Source organism: Pimephales promelas, chromosome 25, assembly GCF_988280905.1.
Source record: "Pimephales promelas chromosome 25, fPimPro1.hap1.1, whole genome shotgun sequence".
In the NCBI taxonomy this organism is placed as follows: domain Eukaryota; kingdom Metazoa; phylum Chordata; class Actinopteri; order Cypriniformes; family Leuciscidae; genus Pimephales; species Pimephales promelas.
The window spans coordinates 4,504,618-4,526,474 of NC_142793.1; positions in this window are offsets into that span (position 1 = coordinate 4,504,618).

The window sequence follows — 21,857 nt, forward strand, 5'->3', positions numbered from 1 at the left end:
CACTGTCGTTTTTTTTTTCGGGCCGAATATTTGAGTTTCGATATCTCAGCTCTGGAAGGGGCTAGAGCCTCCATTTTTGCACTCAGGTCTAAGTCTCATGGCCCTCTATCAGAATTGGGGAAGATTGGAGAAACTTAATTTTTCGCCCCAAAAAAAAACGCAAGGGGTACCACTGTCGTTTTTTTTTTTTCGGGCCGAATATTTGAGTTTCGATATCTCAGCTCTGGAAGGGGCTAGAGCCTCCATTTTTGCACTCAGGTCTAAGTCTCATGGCCCTCTACCAGAATTTGGGAAGATTGGAGAAACTTAATTTTTCGCCCCCCCAAAAAAAACGTAAGGGTACCACTGTCGTTTTTTTTTCGGGCTGAATTTTTGAGTTTCGATATCTCAGCTCTGGAAGGGGCTAGAGCCTCCATTTTTGCACTCAGGTCTAAGTCTCATGGCCCTCTATCATAATTTGGGAAGATTGGAGAAACTTAATTTTTCGCCCCCCAAAAAAAAAACGTAAGGGGTACCACTGTCGTTTTTTTTTCGGGCCGAATTTTAGAGTTTCGATATCTCAGCTCTGGAAGGGGCTAGAGCCTCCATTTTTGCACTCAGGTCTAAGTCTCATGACCCTCTATCAGAATCCAGAGTTTTGGGAAGATTGGAGAAACTTAATTTTTCGCCCCAAAAAAAAAAAACGTAAGGGGTACCACTGTCGGTTTTTTTTCGGGCCGAATTTTTGAGTTTCGATATCTCAGCTCTGGAAGGGGCTAGAGCCTCCATTTTTGCACTCAGGTCTAAGTCTCATGGCCCTCTACCAGAATTTGGGAAGATTGGAGAAACTTAATTTTTCGCCCCAAAAAAAAACGTAAGGGGTACCACTGTCGTTTTTTTTTTTCGGGCCGAATATTTGAGTTTCGATATCTCAGCTCTGGAAGGGGCTAGAGCCTCCATTTTTGCACTCAGGTCTAAGTCTCATGGCCCTCTATCAGAATTTGGGAATATTGGAGAAACGTAATTTTTCGCCCAAAAAAAAAAACGTAAGGGGTACCACTGTCATTTTTTTTTCGGGCCGAATTTTTGAGTTTCGATATCTCAGCTCTGGAAGGGGCTAGAGCCTCCATTTTTGCACTCAGGTCTAAGTCTCATGGCCCTCTATCAGAATTTGGGAAGATTGGAGAAACTTAATTTTTCGCCCAAAAAAAAAACGTAAGGGGTACCACTGTCGTTTTTTTTTTTCGGGCCGAATTTTTGAGTTTCGATATCTCAGCTCTGGAAGGGGCTAGAGCCTCCATTTTTGCACTCAGGTCTAAGTCTCATGGCCCTCTATCAGAATTTGGGAAGATTGGAGAAACTTAATTGTTCGCCCAAAAAAAAAACGTAAGGGGTACCACTGTCGTTTTTTTTTTCGGGCCGAATTTTTGAGTTTCGATATCTCAGCTCTGGAAGGGGCTAGAGCCTCCATTTTTGCACTCAGGTCTAAGTCTCATGGCCCTCTATCAGAATTTGGGAAGATTGGAGAAACTTAATTTTTCGCCCCAAAAAAAAACGTAAGGGGTACCACTGTCGTTTTTTTTTCGGGCCGAATTTTTGAATTTCGATATCTCAGCTCTGGAAGGGGCTAGAGCCTCCATTTTTGCACTCAGGTCTAAGTCTCATGGCCCTCTATCAGAATTTGGGAAGATTGGAGAAACTTAATTTTTCACCCCCAAAAAAAAATGTAAGGGGTAACACTGTCGTTTTTTTTTCGGGCCGAATTTTTGAGTTTCGATATCTCAGCTCTGGAAGGGGCTAGAGCCTCTATTTTTGCACTCAGGTCTAAGTCTCATGGCCCTCTATCAGAATCCAGAGTTTTGGAAAGATTGGAGAAACTTAATATTTCGCCCCCCCAAAAAAAACGTAAGGGTACCACTGTCGTTTTTTTTTTTCGGGCCGAATTTTTGAGTTTCGATATCTCAGCTCTGGAAGGGGCTAGAGCCTCCATTTTTGCACTCAGGTCTAAGTCTCATGGCCCTCTATCAGAATTTGGGAAGATTGGAGAAACTTAATTTTTCGCCCAAAAAAAAAACGTAAGGGGTACCATTGTCGTTTTTTTTTTCAGGCCGAATTTTTGAGTTTCGATATCTCAGCTCTGGAAGGGGCTAGAACCTCCATTTTTGCACTCAGGTCTAAGTCTCATGGCCCTCTATCAGAATTTGGGAAGATTGGAGAAACTTAATTTTTCGCCCCCCCCAAAAAAAACGTAAGGGGTACCACTGTCGTTTTTTTTTTCGGGCCGAATTTTTGAGTTTCGATATCTCAGCTCTGGAAGGGGCTAGAGCCTCCATTTTTGCACTCAGGTCTAAGTCTCATGGCCCTCTATCAGAATTTGGGAAGATTGGAGAAACTTAATTTTTCGCCCAAAAAAAAAACGTAAGGGGTACCACTGTCGTTTTTTTTTTCGGGACGAATTTTTGAGTTTCGATATCTCAGCTCTGGAAGGGGCTAGAGCCTCCATTTTTGTGCTCAGGTCTAAGTCTCATGGCCCTCTATCAGAATTTGGGAAGATTGGAGAAACTTAATTTTTCGCCCCCCCCCCCCCCAAAAAAAACATAAGGGGTACCACTGTTGTTGTTTTTTTCGGGCCGAATTTTTGAGTTTCGATATCTCAGCTCTGGAAGGGGCTAGAGCCTCCATTTTTGCACTCAGATCTAAGTCTCATGGCCCTCTATCAGAATTTGGGAAGATTGGAGAAACTTAATTTTTCGCCCAAAAAAAAAAACGTAAGGGGTACCACTGTCGTTTTTTTTCTGGTCGAAATTTTGAATTTCGATATCTCAGCTCTGGAAGGGTCTAGAGCCTCCATTTTTGCACTCAGGTCTAAGTCTCATGGCCCTCTATCAGAATTTGGGAAGATTGGAGAAACTTAATTTTTCGCCCAAAAAAAAAAACGTAAGGGGTACGACTGTCGTTTTTTTTTTCGGGCCGAATTTTTGAGTTTCGATATCTCAGCTCTGGAAGGGGCTAGAGCCTCCATTTTTGCACTCAGGTCTAAGTCTCATGGCCCTCTATCAGAATTTGGGGAGATTGGAGAAACTTAATTTTTCGCCCCAAAAAAAACGTAAGGGGTACCACTGTCGTTTTTTTTTTCGGGCCGAATTTTTGAGTTTCGATATCTCAGCTCTGGAAGGGGCTAGAGCCTCCATTTTTGCACTCAGGTCTAAGTCTCATGGCCCTCTATCAGAATTTGGGAAGATTGGAGAAACTTAATTTTTCGCCCAAAAAAAAAAACGTAAGGGGTACCACTGTCGTTTTTTTTTTCGGGCCGAATTTTTGAGTTTCGATATCTCAGCTCTGGAAGGGGCTAGAGCCTCCATTTTTGCACTCAGGTCTAAGTCTTATGGCCCTCTATCAGAATTTGGGAAGATTTGAGAAACTTAATTTTTCGCCCAAAAAAAAAAACGTAAGGGGTACCACTGTCGTTTTTTTTTCGGGCCGAATTTTTGAGTTTCGATATCTCAGCTCTGGAAGGGGCTAGAGCCTCTATTTTTGCACTCAGGTCTAAGTCTCATGGCCCTCTATCAGAATTTGTTAAGATTGGAGAAACTTAATTTTTCGCCCAAAAAAAAAACGTAAGGGGTACCACTGTCGTTTTTTTTTCGGGCCGAATTTTTGAGTTTCGATATCTCAGCTCTGGAAGGGGCTAGAGCCTCCATTTTTGCACTCAGGTCTAAGTCTCATGGCCCTCTATCAGAATTTGGGAAGATTGGAGAAACTTAATTTTTCGCCCCCCAAAAAAAACGTAAGGGTACCACTGTCGTTTTTTTTTCGGGCTGAATTTTTGAGTTTCGATATCTCAGCTCTGGAAGGGGCTAGAGCCTCCATTTTTGCACTCAGGTCTAAGTCTCATGGCCCTCTATCAGAATTTGGGAAGATTGGAGAAACTTAATTTTTCGCCCCCCAAAAAAAAACACGTAAGGGGTACCACTGTCGTTTTTTTTTCGGGCCGAATTTTAGAGTTTCGATATCTCAGCTCTGGAAGGGGCTAGAGCCTCCATTTTTGCACTCAGGTCTAAGTGTCATGACCCTCTATCAGAATCCAGAGTTTTGGGAAGATTGGAGAAAATTAATTTTTCGCCCCAAAAAAAAAAACGTAAGGGTTCACTGTCGTTTTTTTTTTTCGGGCCGAATTTTTGAGTTTCGATATCTCAGCTCTGGAAGGGGCTAGAGCCTCCATTTTTGCACTCAGGTCTAAGTCTCATGGCCCTCTACCAAAATTTGGGAAGATTGGAGAAACTTAATTTTTCGCCCCAAAAAAAAAAACGTAAGGGGTACCACTGTCGTTTTTTTTTTTCGGGCCGAATATTTGAGTTTCGATATCTCAGCTCTGGAAGGGGCTAGAGCCTCCATTTTTGCACTCAGGTCTAAGTCTCATGGCCCTCTATCAGAATTTGGGAAGATTGGAGAAACTTAATTTTTCGCCCCCAAAAAAAACGTAAGGGGTACCACTGTCATTTTTTTTTTCGAGCCGAATATTTGAGTTTCGATATCTCAGCTCTGGAAGGGGCTAGAGCCTCCATTTTTGCACTCAGGTCTAAGTCTCATGGCCCTCTATCAGAATTTGGGAAGATTGGAGAAACTTAATTTTTCGCCCAAAAAAAAAACGTAAGGGGTACCACTGTCGTTTTTTTTTTCGGGCCGAATTTTTGAGTTTCGATATCTCAGCTCTGGAAGGGGCTAGAGCCTCCATTTTTGCACTCAGGTCTAAGTCTCATGGCCCTCTATCAGAATTTGGGAAGATTGGAGAAACTTAATTTTTCGCCCCCAAAAAAAACGTAAGGGGTACCACTGTCGTTTTTTTTTTCGGGCCGAATTTTTGAGTTTCGATATCTCAGCTCTGGAAGGGGCTAGAGCCTCCATTTTTGCACTCAGGTCTAAGTCTCATGGCCCTCTATCAGAATTTGGGAAGATTGGAGAAACTTAATTTTTCGCCCCCCCAAAAAAAACGTAAGGGGTACCACTGTCGTTTTTTTTTTTCGGGCCGAATTTTTGAGTTTCGATATCTCAGCTCTGGAAGGGGCTAGAGCCTCCATTTTTGCACTCAGGTCTAAGTCTCATGGCCCTCTATCAGAATTTGGGAAGATTGGAGAAACTTAATTTTTCGCCCCCCCAAAAAAAACGTAAGGGGTACCACTGTCGTTTTTTTTTCGGGCCGAATTTTTGAGTTTCGATATCTCAGCTCTGGAAGGGGCTAGAACCTCCATTTTTGCACTCAGGTCTAAGTCTCATGGCCCTCTATCAGAATTTGGGAAGATTGGAGAAACTTAATTTTTCGCCCCCCCCAAAAAAAACGTAAGGGGTACCACTGTCGTTTTTTTTTCGGGCCGAATTTTTGAGTTTCGATATCTCAGCTCTGGAAGGGGCTAGAGCCTCCATTTTTGCACTCAGGTCTAAGTCTCATGGCCCTCTATCAGAATTTGGGAAGATTGGAGAAACTTAATTTTTCGCCCCAAAAAAAAACGTAAGGGGTACCACTGTCGTTTTTTTTTCGGGCCGAATTTTTGAATTTCGATATCTCAGCTCTGGAAGGGGCTAGAGCCTCCATTTTTGCACTCAGGTCTAAGTCTCATGGCCCTCTATCAGAATTTGGGAAGATTGGAGAAACTTAATTTTTCGCCCCAAAAAAAAAATGTAAGGGGTACCACTGTCGTTTTTTTTTTCGGGCCGAATTTTTGAGTTTCGATATCTCAGCTCTGGAAGGGGCTAGAGCCTCTATTTTTGCACTCAGGTCTAAGTCTCATGGCCCTCTATCAGAATTTGGGAAGATTGGAGAAACTTAATTTTTCGCCCCCCCAAAAAAAACATAAGGGTACCACTGTCGTTTTTTTTTCGGGCTGAATTTTTGAGTTTCGATATCTCAGCTCTGGAAGGGGCTAGAGCCTCCATTTTTGCACTCAGGTCTAAGTCTCATGGCCCTCTATCAGAATTTGGGAAGATTGGAGAAACTTAATTTTTCGCCCAAAAAAAAACGTAAGGGGTACCACTGTCGTTTTTTTTTTTTCAGGCCGAATTTTTGAGTTTCGATATCTCAGCTCTGGAAGGGGCTAGAACCTCCATTTTTGCACTCAGGTCTAAGTCTCATGGCCCTCTATCAGAATTTGGGAAGATTGTAGAAACTTAATTTTTCTCCCCCCCAAAAAAACGTAAGGGGTACCACTGTCGTTTTTTTTTTTCGGGCCGAATTTTTGAGTTTCGATATCTCAGCTCTGGAAGGGGCTAGAGCCTCCATTTTTGCACTCAGGTCTAAGTCTCATGGCCCTCTATCAGAATTTGGGAAGATTGGAGAAACTTAATTTTTCGCCCCCCAAAAAAAATATAAGGGGTACCACTGTCGTTTTTTTTTCGGGCCGAATTTTTGAGTTTCGATATCTCAGCTCTGGAAGGGGCTAGAGCCTCTATTTTTGCACTCAGGTCTAAGTCTCATGGCCCTCTATCAGAATTTGGGAAGATTGGAGAAACTCAATTTTTCGCCCCCCCCCCAAAAAAAAAACATAAGGGGTACCACTGTCGTTTTTTTTTTTCGGGCCGAATTTTTGAGTTTCGATATCTCAGCTCTGGAAGGGGCTAGAGCCTCCATTTTTGCACTCAGGTCTAAGTCTCATGGCCCTCTATCAGAATTTGGGAAGATTGGAGAAACTTAATTTTTCGCCCAAAAAAAACGTAAGGGGTACCACTGTCGTTTTTTTTTTCGGGCCGAATTTTTGAGTTTCGATATCTCAGCTCTGGAAGGGGCTAGAGCCTCCATTTTTGCACTCAGGTCTAAGTCTCATGGCCCTCTATCAGAATTTGGGAAGATTGGAGAAACGTAATTTTTCGCCCCCCCCCAAAAAAAACGTAAGGGGTACCACTGTCGTTTTTTTTTCGGGCCGAATTTTTGAGTTTCGATATCTCAGCTCTGGAAGGGGCTAGAGCCTCCATTTTTGCACTCAGGTCTAAGTCTCATGGCCCTCTATCAGAATTTGGGAAGATTGGAGAAACTTAATTTTTCGCCCAAAAAAAAAACGTAAGGGGTACCACTGTCGTTTTTTTTCTGGTAGAAATTTTGAATTTCGATATCTCAGCTCTGGAAGGGTCTAGAGCCTCCATTTTTGCACTCAGGTCTAAGTCTCATAGCCCTCTATCAGAATCCAGAGTTTTGGGAAGATTGGAGAAACTTAATATTTCGCCCCCCCAAAAAAAACGTAAGGGTACCACTGTCGTTTTTTTTTCGGGCCGAATTTTTGAGTTTCGATATCTCAGCTCTGGAAGGGGCTAGAGCCTCCATTTTTGCACTCAGGTCTAAGTCTCATGGCACTCTATCAGAATTTGGGAAGATTGGAGAAACTTAATTTTTCGCCCAAAAAAAAAAACGTAAGGGGTACCAATGTCGTTTTTTTTTTCGGGCCGAATTTTTGAGTTTCGATATCTCAGCTCTGGAAGGGGCTAGAGCCTCCATTTTTGCACTCAGGTCTAAGTCTTATGGCCCTCTATCAGAATTTGGGAAGATTTGAGAAACTTAATTTTTCGCCCAAAAAAAAAAAACGTAAGGGGTACCACTGTCGTTTTTTTTTCGGGCCGAATTTTTGAGTTTCGATATCTCAGCTCTGGAAGGGGCTAGAGCCTCCATTTTTGCACTCAGGTCTAAGTCTCATGGCCCTCTATCAGAATTTGGGAAGATTGGAGAAACTTAATTTTTCGCCCCAAAAAAAACGTAAGGGGTACCACTGTCGTTTTTTTTCTGGTCGAAATTTTGAATTTCGATATCTCAGCTCTGGAAGGGTCTAGAGCCTCCATTTTTGCACTCAGGTCTAAGTCTCATGGCCCTCTATCAGAATTTGGGAAGATTGGAGAAACTTAATTTTTCGCCCCAAAAAAAAAACGTAAGGGGTACCACTGTCGTTTTTTTTTCGGGCCGAATTTTTGAGTTTCGATATCTCAGCTCTGGAAGGGGCTAGAGCCTCCATTTTTGCACTCAGGTCTAAGTCTCATGGCCCTCTATCAGAATTTGGGAAGATTGGAGAAACGTAATTTTTCGCCCCAAAAAAAAACGTAAGGGGTACCACTGTCGTTTTTTTTTTTCGGGCCGAATTTTTGAGTTTCGATATCTCAGCTCTGGAAGGGGCTAGAGCCTCCATTTTTGCACTCAGGTCTAAGTCTCATGGCCCTCTATCAGAATTTGGGAAGATTGGAGAAACTTAATTTTTCGCCCAAAAAAAAAACGTAAGGGGTACCACTGTCGTTTTTTTTTTCGGGCCGAATTTTTGAGTTTCGATATCTCAGCTCTGGAAGGGGCTAGAGCCTCCATTTTTGCACTCAGGTCTAAGTCTTATGGCCCTCTATCAGAATTTGGGAAGATTTGAGAAACTTAATTTTTCGCCCAAAAAAAAAAAACGTAAGGGGTACCACTGTCGTTTTTTTTTCGGGCCGAATTTTTGAGTTTCGATATCTCAGCTCTGGAAGGGGCTAGAGCCTCGATTTTTGCACTCAGGTCTAAGTCTCATGGCCCTCTATCAGAATTTGGGAAGGTTGGAGAAACTTAATTTTTCGCCCAAAAAAAACCGTAAGGGGTACCACTGTCGTTTTTTTTCTGGTCGAAATTTTGAATTTCGATATCTCAGCTCTGGAAGGGTCTAGAGCCTCCATTTTTGCACTCAGGTCTAAGTCTCATGGCCCTCTATCAGAATTTGGGAAGATTGGAGAAACTTAATTTTTCGCCCAAAAAAAAAAAACGTAAGGGGTACCACTGTCGTTTTTTTTTTCGGGCCGAATTTTTGAGTTTCGATATCTCAGCTCTGGAAGGGGCTAGAGCCTCCATTTTTGCACTCAGGTCTAAGTCTCATGGCCCTCTATCAAAATTTGGGAAGATTGTAGAAACTTAATTTTTCGCCCCCCAAAAAAAACGTAAGGGGTACCACTGTCGTTTTTTTTTTTCGGGCCGAATTTTTGAGTTTCGATATCTCAGCTCTGGAAGGGGCTAGAGCCTCCATTTTTGCACTCAGGTCTAAGTCTCATGGCCCTCTATCAGAATTTGGGAAGATTGGAGAAACTTAATTTTTCGCCCCCCAAAAAAAATATAAGGGGTACCACTGTCGTTTTTTTTTCGGGCCGAATTTTTGAGTTTCGATATCTCAGCTCTGGAAGGGGCTAGAGCCTCTATTTTTGCACTCAGGTCTAAGTCTCATGGCCCTCTATCAGAATCCAGAGTTTTGGGAAGATTGGAGAAACTTAATATTTCGCCCCCCAAAAAAAAACGTAAGGGTACCACTGTCGTTTTTTTTTCGGGCCGAATTTTTGAGTTTCGATATCTCAGCTCTGGAAGGGGCTAGAGCCTCCATTTTTGCACTCAGGTCTAAGTCTCATGGCCCTCTATCAGAATTTGGGAAGATTGGAGAAACTCAATTTTTCGCCCCCCCCCCCAAAAAAAACATAAGGGGTACCACTGTCGTTTTTTTTTTTCGGGCCGAATTTTTGAGTTTCGATATCTCAGCTCTGGAAGGGGCTAGAGCCTCCATTTTTGCACTCAGGTCTAAGTCTCATGGCCCTCTATCAGAATTTGGGAAGATTTGAGAAACTTAATTTTTCGCCCAAAAAAAACGTAAGGGGTACCACTGTCGTTTTTTTTTTCGGGCCGAATTTTTGAGTTTCGATATCTCAGCTCTGGAAGGGGCTAGAGCCTCCATTTTTGCACTCAGGTCTAAGTCTCATGGCCCTCTATCAGAATTTGGGAAGATTGGAGAAACTTAATTTTTCGCCCCAAAAAAAACGTAAGGGGTACCACTGTCGTTTTTTTTCTGGTCGAAATTTTGAATTTCGATATCTCAGCTCTGGAAGGGTCTAGAGCCTCCATTTTTGCACTCAGGTCTAAGTCTCATGGCCCTCTATCAGAATTTGGGAAGATTGGAGAAACTTAATTTTTCGCCCCAAAAAAAAAACGTAAGGGGTACCACTGTCGTTTTTTTTTCGGGCCGAATTTTTGAGTTTCGATATCTCAGCTCTGGAAGGGGCTAGAGCCTCCATTTTTGCACTCAGGTCTAAGTCTCATGGCCCTCTATCAGAATTTGGGAAGATTGGAGAAACGTAATTTTTCGCCCCAAAAAAAAACGTAAGGGGTACCACTGTCGTTTTTTTTTCGGGCCGAATTTTTGAGTTTCGATATCTCAGCTCTGGAAGGGGCTAGAGCCTCCAATTTTGCACTCAGGTCTAAGTCTCATGGCCCTCTATCAGAATTTGGGAAGATTGGAGAAACTTAATTTTTCGCCCCCCAAAAAAAATATAAGGGGTACCACTGTCGTTTTTTTTTCGGGCCGAATTTTTGAGTTTCGATATCTCAGCTCTGGAAGGGGCTAGAGCCTCTATTTTTGCACTCAGGTCTAAGTCTCATGGCCCTCTATCAGAATCCAGAGTTTTGGGAAGATTGGAGAAACTTAATATTTCGCCCCCCCAAAAAAAACGTAAGGGTACCACTGTCGTTTTTTTTTCGGGCCGAATTTTTGAGTTTCGATATCTCAGCTCTGGAAGGGGCTAGAGCCTCCATTTTTGCACTCAGGTCTAAGTCTCATGGCCCTCTATCAGAATTTGGGAAGATTGGAGAAACTCAATTTTTCGCCCCCCCCCCAAAAAAAAAACATAAGGGGTACCACTGTCGTTTTTTTTTTTCGGGCCGAATTTTTGAGTTTCGATATCTCAGCTCTGGAAGGGGCTAGAGCCTCCATTTTTGCACTCAGGTCTAAGTCTCATGGCCCTCTATCAGAATTTGGGAAGATTGGAGAAACTTAATTTTTCGCCCAAAAAAAACGTAAGGGGTACCACTGTCGTTTTTTTTTTCGGGCCGAATTTTTGAGTTTCGATATCTCAGCTCTGGAAGGGGCTAGAGCCTCCATTTTTGCACTCAGGTCTAAGTCTCATGGCCCTCTATCAGAATTTGGGAAGATTGGAGAAACGTAATTTTTCGCCCCCCCCCCCAAAAAAACGTAAGGGGTACCACTGTCGTTTTTTTTTCGGGCCGAATTTTTGAGTTTCGATATCTCAGCTCTGGAAGGGGCTAGAGCCTCCATTTTTGCACTCAGGTCTAAGTCTCATGGCCCTCTATCAGAATTTGGGAAGATTGGAGAAACTTAATTTTTCGCCCAAAAAAAAAACGTAAGGGGTACCACTGTCGTTTTTTTTCTGGTCGAAATTTTGAATTTCGATATCTCAGCTCTGGAAGGGTCTAGAGCCTCCATTTTTGCACTCAGGTCTAAGTCTCATAGCCCTCTATCAGAATCCAGAGTTTTGGGAAGATTGGAGAAACTTAATATTTCGCCCCCCCAAAAAAAACGTAAGGGTACCACTGTCGTTTTTTTTTCGGGCCGAATTTTTGAGTTTCGATATCTCAGCTCTGGAAGGGGCTAGAGCCTCCATTTTTGCACTCAGGTCTAAGTCTCATGGCACTCTATCAGAATTTGGGAAGATTGGAGAAACTTAATTTTTCGCCCAAAAAAAAAAACGTAAGGGGTACCAATGTTGTTGTTTTTTTCGGGCCGAATTTTTGAGTTTCGATATCTCAGCTCTGGAAGGGGCTAGAGCCTCCATTTTTGCACTCAGGTCTAAGTCTTATGGCCCTCTATCAGAATTTGGGAAGATTTGAGAAACTTAATTTTTCGCCCAAAAAAAAAAAACGTAAGGGGTACCACTGTCGTTTTTTTTTCGGGCCGAATTTTTGAGTTTCGATATCTCAGCTCTGGAAGGGGCTAGAGCCTCCATTTTTGCACTCAGGTCTAAGTCTCATGGCCCTCTATCAGAATTTGGGAAGATTGGAGAAACTTAATTTTTCGCCCCAAAAAAAACGTAAGGGGTACCACTGTCGTTTTTTTTCTGGTCGAAATTTTGAATTTCGATATCTCAGCTCTGGAAGGGTCTAGAGCCTCCATTTTTGCACTCAGGTCTAAGTCTCATGGCCCTCTATCAGAATTTGGGAAGATTAGAGAAACTTAATTTTTCGCCCCCAAAAAAAAACGTAAGGGGTACCACTGTCGTTTTTTTTTCGGGCCGAATTTTTGAGTTTCGATATCTCAGCTCTGGAAGGGGCTAGAGCCTCCATTTTTGCACTCAGGTCTAAGTCTCATGGCCCTCTATCAGAATTTGGGAAGATTGGAGAAACGTAATTTTTCGCCCCAAAAAAAAACGTAAGGGGTACCACTGTCGTTTTTTTTTTTTCGGGCCGAATTTTTGAGTTTCGATATCTCAGCTCTGGAAGGGGCTAGAGCCTCCATTTTTGCACTCAGGTCTAAGTCTCATGGCCCTCTATCAGAATTTGGGAAGATTGGAGAAACTTAATTTTTCGCCCAAAAAAAAAACGTAAGGGGTACCACTGTCGTTTTTTTTTTCGGGCCGAATTTTTGAGTTTCGATATCTCAGCTCTGGAAGGGGCTAGAGCCTCCATTTTTGCACTCAGGTCTAAGTCTTATGGCCCTCTATCAGAATTTGGGAAGATTTGAGAAACTTAATTTTTCGCCCAAAAAAAAAAAACGTAAGGGGTACCACTGTCGTTTTTTTTTCGGGCCGAATTTTTGAGTTTCGATATCTCAGCTCTGGAAGGGGCTAGAGCCTCGATTTTTGCACTCAGGTCTAAGTCTCATGGCCCTCTATCAGAATTTGGGAAGGTTGGAGAAACTTAATTTTTCGCCCAAAAAAAAAACGTAAGGGGTACCACTGTCGTTTTTTTTCTGGTCGAAATTTTGAATTTCGATATCTCAGCTCTGGAAGGGTCTAGAGCCTCCATTTTTGCACTCAGGTCTAAGTCTCATGGCCCTCTATCAGAATTTGGGAAGATTGGAGAAACTTAATTTTTCGCCCAAAAAAAAAAAACGTAAGGGGTACCACTGTCGTTTTTTTTTTCGGGCCGAATTTTTGAGTTTCGATATCTCAGCTCTGGAAGGGGCTAGAGCCTCCATTTTTGCACTCAGGTCTAAGTCTCATGGCCCTCTATCAAAATTTGGGAAGATTGTAGAAACTTAATTTTTCGCCCCCCAAAAAAAACGTAAGGGGTACCACTGTCGTTTTTTTTTCGGGCCGAATTTTTGAGTTTCGATATCTCAGCTCTGGAAGGGGCTAGAGCCTCTATTTTTGCACTCAGGTCTAAGTCTCATGGCCCTCTATCAGAATTTGGGAAGATTGGAGAAACTCAATTTTTCGCCCCCCCCCCAAAAAAAAAAACATAAGGGGTACCACTGTCGTTTTTTTTTTTCGGGCCGAATTTTTGAGTTTCGATATCTCAGCTCTGGAAGGGGCTAGAGCCTCCATTTTTGCACTCAGGTCTAAGTCTCATGGCCCTCTATCAGAATTTGGGAAGATTGGAGAAACTTAATTTTTCGCCCAAAAAAAACGTAAGGGGTACCACTGTCGTTTTTTTTTTCGGGCCGAATTTTTGAGTTTCGATATCTCAGCTCTGGAAGGGGCTAGAGCCTCCATTTTTGCACTCAGGTCTAAGTCTCATGGCCCTCTATCAGAATTTGGGAAGATTGGAGAAACGTAATTTTTCGCCCCCCCCCCCAAAAAAAACGTAAGGGGTACCACTGTCGTTTTTTTTTCGGGCCGAATTTTTGAGTTTCGATATCTCAGCTCTGGAAGGGGCTAGAGCCTCCATTTTTGCACTCAGGTCTAAGTCTCATGGCCCTCTATCAGAATTTGGGAAGATTGGAGAAACTTAATTTTTCGCCCAAAAAAAAAACGTAAGGGGTACCACTGTCGTTTTTTTTCTGGTCGAAATTTTGAATTTCGATATCTCAGCTCTGGAAGGGTCTAGAGCCTCCATTTTTGCACTCAGGTCTAAGTCTCATAGCCCTCTATCAGAATCCAGAGTTTTGGGAAGATTGGAGAAACTTAATATTTCGCCCCCCCAAAAAAAACGTAAGGGTACCACTGTCGTTTTTTTTTCGGGCCGAATTTTTGAGTTTCGATATCTCAGCTCTGAAAGGGGCTAGAGCCTCCATTTTTGCACTCAGGTCTAAGTCTCATGGCACTCTATCAGAATTTGGGAAGATTGGAGAAACTTAATTTTTCGCCCAAAAAAAAAAACGTAAGGGGTACCAATGTTGTTGTTTTTTTCGGGCCGAATTTTTGAGTTTCGATATCTCAGCTCTGGAAGGGGCTAGAGCCTCCATTTTTGCACTCAGGTCTAAGTCTTATGGCCCTCTATCAGAATTTGGGAAGATTTGAGAAACTTAATTTTTCGCCCAAAAAAAAAAAACGTAAGGGGTACCACTGTCGTTTTTTTTTCGGGCCGAATTTTTGAGTTTCGATATCTCAGCTCTGGAAGGGGCTAGAGCCTCCATTTTTGCACTCAGGTCTAAGTCTCATGGCCCTCTATCAGAATTTGGGAAGATTGGAGAAACTTAATTTTTCGCCCCAAAAAAAACGTAAGGGGTACCACTGTCGTTTTTTTTCTGGTCGAAATTTTGAATTTCGATATCTCAGCTCTGGAAGGGTCTAGAGCCTCCATTTTTGCACTCAGGTCTAAGTCTCATGGCCCTCTATCATAATTTGGGAAGATTAGAGAAACTTAATTTTTCGCCCCAAAAAAAAAACGTAAGGGGTACCACTGTCGTTTTTTTTTCGGGCCGAATTTTTGAGTTTCGATATCTCAGCTCTGGAAGGGGCTAGAGCCTCCATTTTTGCACTCAGGTCTAAGTCTCATGGCCCTCTATCAGAATTTGGGAAGATTGGAGAAACGTAATTTTTCGCCCCAAAAAAAAACGTAAGGGGTACCACTGTCGTTTTTTTTTTTTCGGGCCGAATTTTTGAGTTTCGATATCTCAGCTCTGGAAGGGGCTAGAGCCTCCATTTTTGCACTCAGGTCTAAGTCTCATGGCCCTCTATCAGAATTTGGGAAGATTGGAGAAACGTAATTTTTCGCCCAAAAAAAAACGTAAGGGGTACCACTGTCGTTTTTTTTTTCGGGCCGAATTTTTGAGTTTCGATATCTCAGCTCTGGAAGGGGCTAGAGCCTCCATTTTTGCACTCAGGTCTAAGTCTTATGGCCCTCTATCAGAATTTGGGAAGATTTGAGAAACTTAATTTTTCGCCCCAAAAAAAAAAACGTAAGGGGTACCACTGTCGTTTTTTTTTCGGGCCGAATTTTTGAGTTTCGATATCTCAGCTCTGGAAGGGGCTAGAGCCTCGATTTTTGCACTCAGGTCTAAGTCTCATGGCCCTCTATCAGAATTTGGGAAGGTTGGAGAAACTTAATTTTTCGCCCAAAAAAAAACGTAAGGGGTACCACTGTCGTTTTTTTTCTGGTCGAAATTTTGAATTTCGATATCTCAGCTCTGGAAGGGTCTAGAGCCTCCATTTTTGCACTCAGGTCTAAGTCTCATGGCCCTCTATCAGAATTTGGGAAGATTGGAGAAACTTAATTTTTCGCCCAAAAAAAAAAAACGTAAGGGGTACCACTGTCGTTTTTTTTTTCGGGCCGAATTTTTGAGTTTCGATATCTCAGCTCTGGAAGGGGCTAGAGCCTCCATTTTTGCACTCAGGTCTAAGTCTCATGGCCCTCTATCAAAATTTGGGAAGATTGTAGAAACTTAATTTTTCGCCCCCCAAAAAAAACGTAAGGGGTACCACTGTCGTTTTTTTTTTTCGGGCCGAATTTTTGAGTTTCGATATCTCAGCTCTGGAAGGGGCTAGAGCCTCCATTTTTGCACTCAGGTCTAAGTCTCATGGCCCTCTATCAGAATTTGGGAAGATTGGAGAAACTTAATTTTTCGCCCCCCCAAAAAAAATATAAGGGGTACCACTGTCGTTTTTTTTTCGGGCCGAATTTTTGAGTTTCGATATCTCAGCTCTGGAAGGGGCTAGAGCCTCTATTTTTGCACTCAGGTCTAAGTCTCATGGCCCTCTATCAGAATCCAGAGTTTTGGGAAGATTGGAGAAACTTAATATTTCGCCCCCCCAAAAAAAACGTAAGGGTACCACTGTCGTTTTTTTTTCGGGCCGAATTTTTGAGTTTCGATATCTCAGCTCTGGAAGGGGCTAGAGCCTCCATTTTTGCACTCAGGTCTAAGTCTCATGGCCCTCTATCAGAATTTGGGAAGATTGGAGAAACTCAATTTTTCGCCCCCCCCCCAAAAAAAAAAACATAAGGGGTACCACTGTCGTTTTTTTTTTTCGGGCCGAATTTTTGAGTTTCGATATCTCAGCTCTGGAAGGGGCTAGAGCCTCCATTTTTGCACTCAGGTCTAAGTCTCATGGCCCTCTATCAGAATTTGGGAAGATTGGAGAAACTTAATTTTTCGCCCAAAAAAAACGTAAGGGGTACCACTGTCGTTTTTTTTTTCGGGCCGAATTTTTGAGTTTCGATATCTCAGCTCTGGAAGGGGCTAGAGCCTCCATTTTTGCACTCAGGTCTAAGTCTCATGGCCCTCTATCAGAATTTGGGAAGATTGGAGAAACTTAATTTTTCGCCCAAAAAAAAAACGTAAGGGGTACCACTGTCGTTTTTTTTCTGGTCGAAATTTTGAATTTCGATATCTCAGCTCTGGAAGGGTCTAGAGCCTCCATTTTTGCACTCAGGTCTAAGTCTCATAGCCCTCTATCAGAATCCAGAGTTTTGGGAAGATTGGAGAAACTTAATATTTCGCCCCCCCAAAAAAAACGTAAGGGTACCACTGTCGTTTTTTTTTCGGGCCGAATTTTTGAGTTTCGATATCTCAGCTCTGGAAGGGGCTAGAGCCTCCATTTTTGCACTCAGGTCTAAGTCTCATGGCACTCTATCAGAATTTGGGAAGATTGGAGAAACTTAATTTTTCGCCCAAAAAAAAAAACGTAAGGGGTACCAATGTCGTTTTTTTTTTCGGGCCGAATTTTTGAGTTTCGATATCTCAGCTCTGGAAGGGGCTAGAGCCTCCATTTTTGCACTCAGGTCTAAGTCTTATGGCCCTCTATCAGAATTTGGGAAGATTTGAGAAACTTAATTTTTCGCCCAAAAAAAAAAAACGTAAGGGGTACCACTGTCGTTTTTTTTTCGGGCCGAATTTTTGAGTTTCGATATCTCAGCTCTGGAAGGGGCTAGAGCCTCCATTTTTGCACTCAGGTCTAAGTCTCATGGCCCTCTATCAGAATTTGGGAAGATTGGAGAAACTTAATTTTTCGCCCCAAAAAAAACGTAAGGGGTACCACTGTCGTTTTTTTTCTGGTCGAAATTTTGAATTTCGATATCTCAGCTCTGGAAGGGTCTAGAGCCTCCATTTTTGCACTCAGGTCTAAGTCTCATGGCCCTCTATCAGAATTTGGGAAGATTGGAGAAACTTAATTTTTCGCCCCAAAAAAAAAACGTAAGGGGTACCACTGTCGTTTTTTTTTCGGGCCGAATTTTTGAGTTTCGATATCTCAGCTCTGGAAGGGGCTAGAGCCTCCATTTTTGCACTCAGGTCTAAGTCTCATGGCCCTCTATCAGAATTTGGGAAGATTGGAGAAACTTAATTTTTCGCCCAAAAAAAAAACGTAAGGGGTACCACTGTCGTTTTTTTTTTCGGGCCGAATTTTTGAGTTTCGATATCTCAGCTCTGGAAGGGGCTAGAGCCTCCATTTTTGCACTCAGGTCTAAGTCTTATGGCCCTCTATCAGAATTTGGGAAGATTTGAGAAACTTAATTTTTCGCCCAAAAAAAAAAAACGTAAGGGGTACCACTGTCGTTTTTTTTTCGGGCCGAATTTTTGAGTTTCGATATCTCAGCTCTGGAAGGGGCTAGAGCCTCCATTTTTGCACTCAGGTCTAAGTCTCATGGCCCTCTATCAAAATTTGGGAAGATTGGAGAAACTTAATTTTTCGCCCAAAAAAAAACCGTAAGGGGTACCACTGTCGTTTTTTTTTTGGGCCGAATTTTTGAGTTTCGATATCTCAGCTCTGGAAGGGGCTAGAGCCTCCATTTTTGCACTCAGGTCTAAGTCTCATGGCCCTCTATCAGAATTTGGGAAGATTGGAGAAACTTAATTTTTCGCCCCAAAAAAAAACGTAAGGGGTACCACTGTCGTTTTTTTTTCGGGCCGAATTTTTGAGTTTCGATATCTCAGCTCTGGAAGGGGCTAGAGCCTCCATTTTTGCACTCAGGTCTAAGTCTCATGGCCCTCTATCAGAATTTGGGAAGATTTGAGAAACTTAATTTTTCGCCCAAAAAAAAAAAAAACGTAAGGGGTACCACTGTCGTTTTTTTTTTCGGGCCGAATTTTTGAGTTTCGATATCTCAGCTCTGGAAGGGACTAGAGCCTCCATTTTTGCACTCAGGTCTAAGTCTCATGGCCCTCTATCAGAATCCAGAGTTTTTGGGAAGATTGGAGAAACTTAATTTTTCGCCCCCAAAAAAAAAACGTAAGGGGTACCACTGTCGTTTTTTTTTCGGGCCGAATTTTTGAGTTTCGATATCTCAGCTCTGGAAGGGGCTAGAGCCTCCATTTTTGCACTCAGGTCTAAGTCTCATGGCCCTCTATCAGAATTTGGGAAGATTGGAGAAACTTAATTTTTCGCCCCCCCCCCCCCAAAAAACGTAAGGGGTACCACTGTCGTTTTTTTTTTTTCGGGCCGAATTTTTGAGTTTCGATATCTCAGCTCTGGAAGGGGCTAGAGCCTCCATTTTTGCACTCAGGTCTAAGTCTCATGGCCCTCTATCAGAATTTGGGAAGATTGGAGAAACTTAATTTTTCGCCCAAAAAAAAAAAACGTAAGGGGTACCACTGTCGTTTTTTTTCGGGCCGAATTTTTGAGTTTCGATATCTCAGCTCGGGAAGGGGCTAGAGCCTCCATTTTTGCACTCAGGTCTAAGTCTCATGGCCCTCTATCAGAATTTGGGAAGATTGGAGAAACTTAATTTTTCGCCCCCCCCCCCCCAAAAAAAACGTAAGGGGTACCACTGTCGTTTTTTTTTTCGGGCCGAATTTTTGAGTTTCGATATCTCAGCTCTGGAAGGGGCTAGAGCCTCCATTTTTGCACTCAGGTCTAAGTCTAATGGCCCTCTATCAGAATTTGGGAAGATTGGAGAAACTTAATTTTTCGCCCAAAAAAAAAACGTAAGGGGTACCACTGTCGTTTTTTTTCTGGTCGAAATTTTGAATTTCGATATCTCAGCTCTGGAAGGGTCTAGAGCCTCCATTTTTGCACTCAGGTCTAAGTCTCATGGCCCTCTATCAGAATTTGGGAAGATTTGAGAAACTTAATTTTTCGCCCAAAAAAAAAAAAACGTAAGGGGTACCACTGTCGTTTTTTTTTTCGGGCCGAATTTTTGAGTTTCGATATCTCAGCTCTGGAAGGGACTAGAGCCTCCATTTTTGCACTCAGGTCTAAGTCTCATGGCCCTCTATCAGAATCCAGAGTTTTTGGGAAGATTGGAGAAACTTAATTTTTCGCCCCAAAAAAAAAAACGTAAGGGGTACCACTGTCGTTTTTTTTTCGGGCCGAATTTTTGAGTTTCGATATCTCAGCTCTGGAAGGGGCTAGAGCCTCCATTTTTGCACTCAGGTCTAAGTCTCATGGCCCTCTATCAGAATTTGGGAAGATTGGAGAAACTTAATTTTTCGCCCCCCCCAAAAAAAACGTAAGGGGTACCACTGTCGTTTTTTTTTTTTCGGGCCGAATTTTTGAGTTTCGATATCTCAGCTCTGGAAGGGGCTAGAGCCTCCATTTTTGCACTCAGGTCTAAGTCTCATGGCCCTCTATCAGAATTTGGGAAGATTGGAGAAACTTAATTTTTCGCCCAAAAAAAAAAAAACGTAAGGGGTACCACTGTCGTTTTTTTTCGGGCCGAATTTTTGAGTTTCGATATCTCAGCTCGGGAAGGGGCTAGAGCCTCCATTTTTGCACTCAGGTCTAAGTCTCATGGCCCTCTATCAGAATTTGGGAAGATTGGAGAAACTTAATTTTTCGCCCCCCCCCCCCAAAAAAACGTAAGGGGTACCACTGTCGTTTTTTTTTCGGGCCGAATTTTTGAGTTTCGATATCTCAGCTCTGGAAGGGGCTAGAGCCTCCATTTTTGCACTCAGGTCTAAGTCTAATGGCCCTCTATCAGAATTTGGGAAGATTGGAGAAACTTAATTTTTCGCCCAAAAAAAAAACGTAAGGGGTACCACTGTCGTTTTTTTTCTGGTCGAAATTTTGAATTTCGATATCTCAGCTCTGGAAGGGTCTAGAGCCTCCATTTTTGCACTCAGGTCTAAGTCTCATGGCCCTCTATCAGAATCCAGAGTTTTGGGAAGATTGGAGAAACTTAATATTTCGCCCCCCCAAAAAAAACGTAAGGGTACCACTGTCGTTTTTTTTTCGGGCCGAATTTTTGAGTTTCGATATCTCAGCTCTGGAAGGGGCTAGAGCCTCCATTTTTGCACTCAGGTCTAAGTCTCATGGCACTCTATCAGAATTTGGGAAGATTGGAGAAACTCAATTTTTCGCCCCCCCCCCCAAAAAAAAACATAAGGGGTACCACTGTCGTTTTTTTTTTCGGGCCGAATTTTTGAGTTTCGATATCTCAGCTCTGGAAGGGGCTAGAGCCTCCATTTTTGCACTCAGGTCTAAGTCTCATGGCCCTCTATCAGAATTTGGGAAGATTGGAGAAACTTAATTTTTCGCCCAAAAAAAACGTAAGGGGTACCACTGTCGTTTTTTTTTCGGGCCGAATTTTTGAGTTTCGATATCTCAGCTCTGGAAGGGGCTAGAGCCTCCATTTTTGCACTCAGGTCTAAGTCTCATGGCCCTCTATCAGAATTTGGGAAGATTGGAGAAACTTAATTTTTCGCCCCAAAAAAAACGTAAGGGGTACCACTGTCGTTTTTTTTTTCGGGCCGAATTTTTGAGTTTCGATATCTCAGCTCTTGAAGGGGCTAGAGCCTCCATTTTTGCACTCAGGTCCAAGTCTCATGGCCCTCTATCAGAATTTGGGAAGATTGGAGAAACTTAATTTTTCGCCCAAAAAAAAAAACGTAAGGGGTACCAATGTCGTTTTTTTTTTTCGGGCCGAATTTTTGAGTTTCGATATCTCAGCTCTGGAAGGGGCTAGAGCCTCCATTTTTGCACTCAGGTCTAAGTCTCATGGCCCTCTATCAGAATTTGGGAAGATTGGAGAAACTTAATTTTTCGCCCAAAAAAAAAAACGTAAGGGGTACCACTGTCGTTTTTTTTTTTCGGGCCGAATTTTTGAGTTTCGATATCTCAGCTCTGGAAGGGGCTAGAGCCTCCATTTTTGCACTCAGGTCTAAGTCTTATGGCCCTTTATCAGAATTTGGGAAGATTTGAGAAACTTAATTTTTCGCCCAAAAAAAAAAAACGTAAGGGGTACCACTGTCGTTTTTTTTTCGGGCCGAATTTTTGAGTTTCGATATCTCAGCTCTGGAAGGGGCTAGAGCCTCCATTTTTGCACTCAGGTCTAAGTCTCATGGCCCTCTATCAGAATTTGGGAAGATTGGAGAAACTTAATTTTTCGCCCAAAAAAAAAAACGTAAGGGGTACCACTGTCGTTTTTTTTTTTCGGGCCGAATTTTTGAGTTTCGATATCTCAGCTCTGGAAGGGGCTAGAGCCTCCATTTTTGCACTCAGGTCTAAGTCTTATGGCCCTTTATCAGAATTTGGGAAGATTTGAGAAACTTAATTTTTCGCCCAAAAAAAAAAAACGTAAGGGGTACCACTGTCGTTTTTTTTTCGGGCCGAATTTTTGAGTTTCGATATCTCAGCTCTGGAAGGGGCTAGAGCCTCCATTTTTGCACTCAGGTCTAAGTCTCATGGCCCTCTATCAGAATTTGGGAAGATTGGAGAAACTTAATTTTTCGCCCAAAAAAAACGTAAGGGGTACCACTGTCGTTTTTTTTTCGGGCCGAATTTTTGAGTTTCGATATCTCAGC